The sequence below is a fragment of the Mus musculus genome, chromosome 3 (assembly GCF_000001635.26).
Source record: "Mus musculus strain C57BL/6J chromosome 3, GRCm38.p6 C57BL/6J".
NCBI classification, from domain to species: Eukaryota; Metazoa; Chordata; class Mammalia; order Rodentia; family Muridae; genus Mus; species Mus musculus.
Window position 1 is genome coordinate 133,379,223 of NC_000069.6, and position 11,319 is coordinate 133,390,541.

Here is an 11,319-nt window from a genome sequence, read left to right on the forward strand (position 1 = left end):
ACTGATATGTTTTTCTGGTTAGCAAAATAGTGTTAACAATACTTTTTTCCACTTACGGAGCACCTTCGGTGTCTCAGGAAGTGTTTCAGAAAGCAACATGCTGCATACACCCTATAAAGTAGGTCCTGCTTACTTGGTATTTGAAGTTCTGAGATATTCTGTAGCTTGCCGAACATCACACAACTAATAAATTTCAGAGCCAGGATTGGAACTATTGACTTGCAAGCTATACATCACATGGAGTTTCCTGCCTGTGTATGTGAGATGCTTCTTACTTACAATGAAGGCAGAATTTATAGCATCCTTCTGCATGAAGATAGAGACAATGTAAGCATTTTTCAATGCATGTTGGGGGGGGGGGTTGCATGTGGAAGTCATAGCCCAACCTCAGGTGTCATTCCCCCTCAGGCACTGGTCATCATTTTGGAGTCAAGATCTGTTGCTGGGATCCAGGACTCACTGATTTGGTTAGGTTGCCTGGCCATAGAGTCCCAGGGAGCCTCCTGTCTCTGCCTCCTCAGTTCTGAGTTGACAGTCACATGTTAACATGCTGGATGCTGGGGATAGAACTTGGGTCCTCATTATGACACACAGCAAGCACCTTACCAACTTAATCATCGCCCCAGCCCAGCAAGAAAGCAAGACTTTCTTGATGTCCTTGGACAGTATGAACAACTTTGAGGGATAGCAAAGAGCACAAGGGAAGAATATATTTTAGTGCTGTACTGACGGTCCTGGTTGGTGGGTTTTGTGGGGGCTGTTGGTTGGTTGATTGGTTGGTTGGTTGGTTTTTGTCAGCTTGACACAAGCTAGAATTATGTGGGGAAAGGACAGTTAATTCAGAAAATGCCTGTAGGCAAATCTGCGGTGCATTTGCTAGTGTATGGGAGAGAGGCAGGGGGTGGCAGCCTTCTGGGGCTGTGCTATCTTGGATATCCTGAGTAGTATAAAAAAAGCCAGCTGAACAGGCAGTGAGGATGAAGTATGAAGCATCACTCCTCCATGGCCTCTGCTTCAGCTCCTGCCTTGAGTTCCTGCCAACTTCTTCCCTCACTGAAATTTTTAACTAAGTTGCTTTTGGTCATGGTATTTGAGCACAGTAGTAGAAACCCTAACAAGGCACTGACTTAATGTGAAAATAAAAACACATGTATAATAAAACATCATATATAAAGAAGAAGGAATGTGTGGATATGTCATTCCTCCTTAGAATAGGGTACAAAATACCTATGGAAGGAGTCACAGAGACAGAGTTTGGAGCTAAGACAAAAGGATGGACCATCCAGAGACTACCCCACCCAGGGATCCATCCCATAATCAGCCACCAAACCCAGACACTATTGCATATGTCAGCAAGATTTTGTTGAAAGGACCCTGATATAGCTGTCTCGTGTGAGGCTATGCCAGTGCCTGGCAAATACAGAAGTGGATGCTCACAGTCATCTATTGGATGGAACACAGGGCCCCGCAATGGAGGAGCTAAAGAAAGTACCCAAGGAGCTGAAGGGGTCTGCAACCCTATAGGTGGAACAACAATATGAACTGATCAGTACCCCCCAGAGCTCGTATCTCTAGCTGCATATGTAGCAGATGTCGGCCATCATTGGGAAGAAAGGCCTCTTGGTCTTGCAAACTTTATATGCCCCAGTACAGGGAAACACCAGTGCCAAAAAAGTAGGAATGGGTGAGTAGGGGAGGGGTCGGGGGGAGGGTATAAGGGACTTTCGGGATAGCATTTGAAATGTAAATAAATATCTAATAAAAAGTCATATATAAATATATTTTTACATATCACTATATACATGTACATATGTGTAATACAAATTATATAGATATATTATTTTATGTCTATATAAATATGTTTATATAAATTCTATATAAATAATATTTAACCTAAAATATAATAAATAATATATTTATATAATTTACATATATAAACATATAATATATATAATGAGTACAGAACACTTAGCCCTGCAACTTAAAAAAATTAAGCTGAATTTTCATGGAAGGCCAGGATGAAGAAGTTTGTGTGTTGTGGGGGATGTGGGAGTCAACTTTGTAAAGGAAAAAGTGGGATGAAAAGCGAGATGCCACAGACTCCTGCAATTCCTTAAAGAGGTCTGGTCTGTGGTACATGGCATTAGATCTAAGATGGCTTCTGAAACACAGATGAGAGAGCCAAAAGGAACCAAGGCGAGGGCGGTGGCTATGCCCGCTGTCTTCACAGAAGTCCTCACAGGTGATGATACTAAGTTCCCTCATTAGTCCAGGCTTTCACTGGAGCATGCTGATGGTGTAGCAAGATACGATTAGCCAAGAACTTAGGGGCTTGGGATTGGCTCAAACACTGTATAGAAGCGTTTGAGCTGGGCAGTAATCTCAGATCTGCACCCTGATGCTGGTCTCGGGAGCCACAGTGCCCCGGATTTGTCACATGACTCCGTTGTCTCTCAGCCCCCTCCTCCCATCCTCAGTCTTGTTCGCACAGTGCGTGTGGAATTTCTTCTGTGTATTGAAAGACTGTGTCTAGGTGAGCCTGCTTCTCCTTCCGCGGGCAGGCAGTACCCAGATGCCACCTAGTTGACACTTCAGTGACTCAAGTTTGCGTCATAGTGTGTGATGTTTTTTATAAATAATACATAAAGTTGAATTAAATCGTCATGCTTGTGGAACTGAGGAGTGAACCCAGGGTTTCTCTGTGCCCTGCAAAGGACAGCTGCTGAGCTGCTACCCTGAACCTAGTTGTCATTATTAGGTGACAATTACATTTTGTTGAGTTGGCCTTTTGTAATTATTTCAGAATGTCTTCCAGCTTATCTAATTTAATTTTTCCCAGCCCAGTCCTATGGGGCAATTAAATTGAATACATTTATACTAATGCTTAGGAAACCCATTGGGAAATAGCAGATTGTATCATTTTTTAAAAACGGCCTCAAACAGATTAGAAAACGGAAATTGACCCCAGTGGGCTGTCGGGTAATACGGAAAGCTAGTTCCCATGAATGGAGTAAACCAGAAGGTCACGATCCTAGATCCATCTTCCTCAAAGTTGCTCCAAGGGAAACTGTCAAGATTTTCCCAGCTCCCACAGTGTTCTCATCCTCGTGGCTCTCTCTGGCTTGCTGCTGTTAGCGCTGTTGCTCAACAGAAGGGCCCACCTCTTACCATGAACACGTCACTATTAGGAGCCAGTGTGCTCATTAATTAGAGTGATGTATTCCGAGAAAGGAATTTGTGGCTGTGAGCTAGGTCAGGGCATGCATGCCTTGTGCCTTGCCCTTTGTCTTCCATTACCATGTTATTATTAACACAGTGAATCCAGTTGTTACGTTCTGTTGAACCTCTGTTATCTCCATCTTCCTGTCAGTGTCTGTGCAAGAAACCTATTGGTGACTGGCAGCGAGGTCTTTGCAGCTCCCAGTCGGAATCACCATTTATTTTACTAGTACTATTCGTAATAGATTCAATTTTGTCTATGTATTTTCTTGGCCTGATTCTTTATTAGATCTTTGATGTCCTTTTCTATTTCTGCGATTTCTTTTATGATCTGAACACCAGATCCAAGCCTCAGTTTCAAATAAAAACACTCTGTATGCTGGCTCTGAAGTTATGCGTGCTGAGCTGTGGGGGTATGGTAGAATTCTTCAGATTGAGGGAGGGCCTCCTTCCCATTGCCTGTTGAAAGCTTAAAGTGCAAAGATGATGTTGTAAAACTTTCGATGAGATACTACATTAAGAGTGAATAAAATAGCCAGGCAGTGTTGGGGCATGCCTTTAATCCCAGCACTCAGGAAGAAGAGGCAGGCAGATCTCTGAGTTCAAGGCCAGCCTGGTCCACACAGTTTCAGAACAGCCAGGGCTACACAGAGAAACCCTGTCAAATCAAACCAAAAGAATAAAATAGATGGGAACAATTTTGGAAGACATTACCAACGACTGCTAAATGGTCTTAATTGGCTAAAGCCTCAAACACCGGGCAGCAGATGTGTAGCTGTGGCCCTGAATTTGATTAGCAGGGATCAATTCCCTGACCTTCAAAACCAACCAAGCCCTCCCCCCCACTCCCCCCAGGGAAGCCAGCAGGTCAACTGAGCTGGTCATCCCTTCTTGTCAGAACGACACTGATTTGTGTAGAGCAAAACGGTTCCTCGATGCTTCTGTGTCAGGTTCCCATAGCTTCTAGTGATGGTGTGGAACAGAGCTCTGGGTGCAGACACGGAGACCAGCCAGTGCACTTCTGTGGTGTTTCTGTGTTTTTGCTTGAGCTGGTTCTGATCCTGAAACTCAGCTAGAGTGTGCGCTCTTCTGAGACCCCTTGCCCAAGCCTCCTAGGGAAAGCTGGGGTTTTGCTGTTGTTGTTGTTGTCGTTGTTGTTGTTTTCTGTTCTGTAATTCATGCATAGTATTTAGATTGGTCTGTCTTGTTCAAGATCTGTTCCTATTGTCTGTCCTATAAAATCACTGAACTATAAAATCACCGAGACAGACTGCATCATGACAGTTTTGAAAGCATTTGTTCTATACACTAGCAATCCGTATTTGCTGAGTTACACCGATATGGTGCCTCGTGAGAAAGATGGATGCTTTGTTTGTTTGTTTTTGTTTTACTTATCACGTGTTAAGTTTATAGAAGGCAAATGGAGTACTGGAAGTTACAGGCCCTGTGCCAGTTGCTTCACGTTGGTTTATTTTCTTTTAATGTGCGTGGATTCCATTCCTGGAGTCAGGAAGCTCATTTAATCTGAAGATACGGTTCTAAATACTACACTTCCCACCCCCAAAGTTGCCTTATTGTCACCTAAAATCCTGCTTACCATCAGAACCTGGGTTAAAATCCTTTCTGAATGACCTCCTCTGCTGTGCAGCCTCAGTGGGCATGAGCAACAACAGCCTAGAGTCAAGACAGAAGCAGCCCAACCCCGACTCTTCACACATCCCTTGGACCTTCTTAATGCAACCTAGAACGCTGTGTTGCCTTCCCACTGAGTGGTTCCTGCTACCCATCCGGGCTTTTTCTCTGGAGGAATCTGGCCAGCAGTCATTTTGAGAGTTCTCACACAAGATTCCTCTAATGCTCCTGGGAACAGAGCTAACATCCAAGCCCGCTCACCCTGTCTTCACTGCTGCCTTTTGTACAATAGGAGACAAAAATAAATCCACAATCCTTGACAATAAAAATAGACCCCAGGCTTAGAGGCCAACATTCTTCTTCCAGAATGGCTTCCTTCATGAATTCTTGGATAATGACCAGTAATAGCTTCCATGTTTAAAATGTGACCTCCTGACCCTGAGAGGAGCTTTTCAGACTAGAAATAACGTGAGCAGCACACTGACAGGGGACCAGGAGTAACCCAAAGAGAGCGAAGGCACAGCCAAATGAGAGGAACATAATCCATGCGGATCTAGTTGAAATGGGCTCAATTGATAGATTCTCATAAAAATAGTTTTAAAGGGCATCTGTCCCACTTAGAGCTGCTTAGTCCAGGCTACTCTATTTCACAAATGTTTTTCTCACAGAAAAGTCACTTTTCCCTCTCTTTCCCACAATATCAAATGTCATTCCTCTGATAGCCTCATTTCATTTGCAGAAATACTTAAGAATTCTACTTGAGAAGATTTTAGAGCTCTTGACTCCCGGTTCCTTGTTTTCCAATCCTCACCGTCCTCCACCTTTTAAAACAGTGCCCTAGCCATGAACGTCGTAATATCAGTAGCGTCTCTAGAATGCATAAGCGTTCTCCCTAGCATGCTCACACATGCACAGGTGCTCACACATATGCATGTATATGCAAAGGTCCAGGAGCTGTAGACTGTAAGCTGCCTTTTCTGTTTGGTTTTGGAGACAGGTGTTGTGTAGCCCATGCTAGTCTTGAATTCACTAAGAGGCTGAGTATGATCTTGAATTTGATTTATTTTAATCCTCCTGCCTCCACTTAAATGCTGCTATGACAGGTAGGTGCCACTAGGCTTACCTCTTGCAGTGGCTTTTCTGAAATCTGAAAGAGGACTTGGGATAGGGAACTTGTTTAAACAGCCAGGAATTTTGCTTTGTATGGAGAGCATACACAAGCATGCACAAAGGTTGGTTGCAGAGAGCCAATGATAGAACTGTCTTGAAACAGGGTGTTCAACCCCAAATGTGGCTTCCTGTTTCTGATTATTCTTGCCTCCATGCTTCACCTCCTTTGTTCTGTGTGTATGCAGAAGATGGCGTGATGGCAGATTCAATGTTATGTACCTAAAGTTCCTATCCAGAAATTGTTCCGAAGGCCCTTGATAGCTAGCTTGGGCAACACATTGAGACTTTATTTAGGGAGAAAATAAAATGTTGTGTGTGGTACCAGATGCATGTAACTCTGTCACTCTAAAGACAAAGATGAGGGAGTCACCACAAGCTTGTATATGCAGCAAGTTCCAGACCACTCAAGACTCCCTAGCATTTTAGCCGGGCATGGAGGTACTGGTCTATACTCTCAGCTACTCCAGAGGCTGAGACAGAAGGACTATAAGCTTAATGCCTGCTTGAACTGCAGCAGGAGATCAAGATGCACACCATTTATCATTTTTTATTTCTTGTTACTAGGTTCTGCCCTACTGAAATCTATTTAAAACATTGATAGCTTTAGAACCAAGTGACATTCTTCATGTGCAGACTCCTTTCTGTGAGAAGAATTTCTTGGCAGGCTCTCATTCAAAAATCGTTTACTGTGGACCAATGTGTAGTATGTCCTGCAATTGTGATTATGAGTTTAGAGATTGAATGTAAATCCAACGGTATTATGTATGCCTTAACATTTTCATGGAGAAGATACTAGTTATGATTGGTTCAGTAACTTGTGACAAAGAGAATACACTGGGTTGGGTTGGGTTGGGTTGGGTTGGGTTGGGTTGGGTTGGGTTGGGTTTGGTTTGGTTTAGTTTGGTTTGGTTTGTCTTAGTCTGGTAACAGGCCCTTCACTCAGCTGAGGACTGCTTGCCTTCGCTCCCAGGACCCTATGTTGGAAGAGGAAATTGACGTATGCACATCTATGTCTCTCTTTTTCCTAATACTTACATGGAACAATGAAGGTGGGTGTTGACCCAGAGATGCAGTGACCTTAAAGTGTGTTGTTACTTTAAGCAAAAGGAGGAACATTAAAAAAAAAAGTCAGTATTTTAGCATCTGTTTGTGTGGCTATTTCCCCATGGTATACAACAGATTAGCTTGTCATTCCTTAGTACTTTCTTCCTAGACTACGTTGAATGAAAAATTTAAAGTGAGAGAGTTCCAGAGAAAACAGGGATGTGGGAGCTGGAACTGAGGTTAACTCTATGGCAGATTCATTCCCGCTGACCACTTGGCCATTCCATGAATGCCTTTTACAATTTATCACTGAGAGCATACAGGTGTTTGGAGTTGGCCTTCGGTTGAATTATTGACGTAAACCTAGCAAGGAATTTACTGGTACTAATAAACAGGCAAAGTATTTGACTTTAAAATGAGTTTTCACATTAGACTACTGCTTTTTGGAGAAAGGAGAAAGGAGAGTCAAATGCCATTTGACTCTCATCTTTTTCACCTCCCTAGAAGGACCATCAGACTCTCATGATCATGCTTGATAACTTATATGTGTGCATGCATATCTGGATGGCCTAAGGTGGTATTCCTTGGGGATAGGAGTGTAAAAGCCAGAGCATAGGGAGGTGTTGTAAAAGGCTGTCCTCTGGACATGACAATGGCTGTTACCCACATGAACTCATAGCAGCTGTGGGTTACTGGCACAAGATCTATGCAAGATGAGTAAAAATTCCAGCATCAAGATTCGGAGCTCCTGATGCCCTGCCCATATGGAACTGAGGGGCTCATGGTAATGGATGGCTGGGGTGGGGAGAGATCTTGGGGGGAAGTCACTTGTGCTTCGAGAGGCTAGCCTTTGGTAGGTTATCATACTTAGAATTAAGGGCTCAAGGTGTGACTCGGTGGTAAAGAGCTTCCCTTATATGGTCACAGCCCTGCTCAGTGTCTGACCCCTCTCAGTACCAAGGAAACAAAAGGGAAACTCAAGAAGATTAATTCAAAGAAAAAAGAAACATACAGAAAAACAAAGTCCCAAGAAATACCAAGAAGTCACACACAGGGCCTGTAGGTGCTTGGCTAGTGGGACTGTCCTGTGGAGGAGAAGTGGCATCTGTGACGAGAACAGGCAGACACGGGAGGATCTGGTGTCAGTGACTCTCAAGCAGGAGTCGGGAGGGGCAAAGAGAGAGCTGCCCAGCTCGGTCAAGGAGACTGAGTTCAGGAGACTTTAGTGATTGGAGGGGGAGGGGTTAACTGTCTAGTCCATCCTCAATGGACTAATTATACTGCAATCCGTACTGCTTCATTGAAGCCTGGCGTACAGTCTTCCCTCCTAGTGAAGGCTGCCACACTTGTTACCTCTGCCCATACTCGGTCAGTACCTGCTGGGTAAAGGTGATGATTCTATTAAACCTATGGTAGTTATGGTTCTTAATGCTCTAATCTGTTCATGGCAAGGCGACAAACTGAAACATTCCCTTAGTCTTCAGCTTAGGACACGGTCCGGAAACAGCTGAGTGTGGCATCCTGTGGCCAGTTGACACTGGATCTCAGCCACACAGCTGAGCAACAAATCATGTGATCATTAGAAAAAGCAGAGGGGAGCTGGCGAGATGGCTCAGTGTGTAAGAACACTGACTGCTCTTCCAAAGGTCCTGAGTTCAAATCCCAGCAACCTCGTTGTGTTGAACCACCCGTGATGAGATCTGACACCCTCTTCTGGTGCATCTGAAGACAGCTACAGTGTATTTGTGTATAATAATAAACAAATCTCTGGGCCAGAGCAAGCAGGGACGACTGGAGGGAGCAGGGTTGACCAGAGCGAACAGAGGTTCTAAAAATTCAATTCCCAACAACCACATGAAGGCTCACAACTATCTGTACAGCTACAGTGTACTCACATACATAAAATAAAAAAAATAAATCTTAAAAAAAAAAAAAGGAAGAAAGAAAAGAGCAAGCAAATGGGTCCTTCACGCTGTTCCAGAAGGACTTCCCACAGGAAAAGGGCCCAGCTTAGGATGAAGGAAGCCCAGAGGATGGTCCATCAAAAAAGGGCTTTTTTTGAGAATTGAGACATATTCTTTTTTTTTTTTTTTTTTTTTTTTGGTTTTTCGAGACAGGGTTTCTCTGTATAGTCTTGGCTGTCCTGGAACTCACTTTGTAGACCAGGCTGGCCTCGAACTCAGAAATCCACCTGTCTCTGCCTCCCAAGTGCTGGGATTAAAGGCGTGCGCCACCACCGCCCCAGCGAGACATATTCTAAAGAGGTGAGTGGATTCATTGTGACTTTAGAGAAGTCAGAGGTAATGTAGAATACTGCATGGCTTTTTATGCACTACAACTTGATTTAGAAAGGCTAAAGGGAGAAGATGAGGCCCTGGGTGCCTCTTATCCCTTACCCACCCACCCCCACATACCATCCCCACCCAAAACCTTCCGCTTGTCTTATTCTGAAGGTCTGTGTACTTGTACTTGACTTTTATAAGAAAATACACTTGTATTTTGTAAGAAAACAAACATTTGTGTCAAAAAGTATGTATAAGTATTTTAAGAATAAATAGTAGGTTTCTGGTTCCCCAGATTTACATTTCTCAGGGCTTAGATTGCCGTTGAGATAAATGCCTGGGTCCAGGAGCACCAAAGACCAACCATCTGAGAGAACCACAAGATGGGCGGGGCCAGAAAGACGTGGATTTCTCCTGAGTCTCAAGACAAGAGAAAGTAGTACCTAGATCCTTCTGCAGACCCATTTGTTGAAAAGATGAAGACATAGAACTCTGAGCAGCCAAAGATACCACTTGTTTCAACATGTGCTGCCTGTCCATCTATGGCCTGGACTGTCTCCAGCATGCAAAGGCACATCAGTGATTCTCAACGGAGCTTTCTGTGGCTTCTGGATGCTATTCATGAAGAAGGTTCCCCCTCATCTTTTGGTCTGAATTTCTATCAAGAAAGCAATGGATACATGTTAGGTCCCCACAGCTGGTTCTGTTTTGGGAACCACCACTCTTGAGTTTGCAAGAGGCCAACGCTTGTTGGCCTTTTCTCCAGAAGATGGTTATCAGAATCAGAAGTCAATGGAGACATCAAAGGTTACCATGAAACCTAGACTTGGCCACATGAATTATAATGAAAAGAATTGGCAGTACAGAAAGCTGTGCTTCCTGTCATGAGTAACCCAGGTAAAAGAGTGTACACACAGCACAAAGGACCACAAACAACAGGGCAGGTGGCTTGTCAAAATGGTAGGCATTCAGATGTGGTTTTGTTTGTTTTGTTGTTGTTGTTGTTGTTGTTTTACAAGTTATTGTCAATAATATATTGTTATAAATATATAACCAATTACCAAAATTAGTGTGGTTTACATAAAGAGAGATAGGTCTCTGCTGGGATTACAAGCATCTTAACCTAAGCTGTGCACATGACCATGGAGTCAGAGTGGCCCAGGTAGAGATACACGTAGGTCAAGTAGCTACACGGTGGAATACAGTGGAAAGGTGTCACATCCCAATGTAAAGCCAGGGGCGCTTAGATATGACAACTGGATCCCTTTAGACAGCTTGCTTCCTCAGTAAAGGAAGGCTAAATGCTGACTGCTCAAATTGAGCAACTGGGGAGTCCCACGTGCTACTCTGGGCTTGCTCTGGGTTAGGAAGAGAAAAGTCCGGTCAGTTTCTGCTGGGAAACGGTCCATCGAGATGAACAATATAGATGGTCCGGGGATGGTAAATCATGCATAGAGAATGGCTCAGAAAGCTCTGAATTTGTCCTTGGGAAGAGATGAGTCTAACAAGCTAGAAATGAGTAAGGTCTGCAGAAGCCATTAGACTTGGGGTTTTTGAAAAGATGCCGAGTCGGCCAGAGAGCAGGAAGGTTCAGGTCTCAGACTGAAAATAAAAACGCTTGATGCCTGTCACCAGTAAGAGAGTGTTACCAATCTAAGTTCTAACAAGATAGTAATAATGTTGGAAAAATCACAGTTTGCAGTGTGCTGTACTGAGTTTAGTATGGCTTTCCCAGACTGCTGCATGCGTGGAAAGTTTGGCTCTAAGCCATTCTTGTAGTTGAGAAGCACAAACTATCAGTCATATAGACATGGATTTTAATTTGCCTTATTTACATGCTTGTATAGATTTTCTATTTCCTTGTCAATAAAGTGAAAATAAGAACGTTTCTTGGAGACTATTGTATTGCATTGAAGGTATTAAGTAGTTTCCTTTAGGGTGACCCAGGTAATTTAAGAAGAAAGGAAAACTC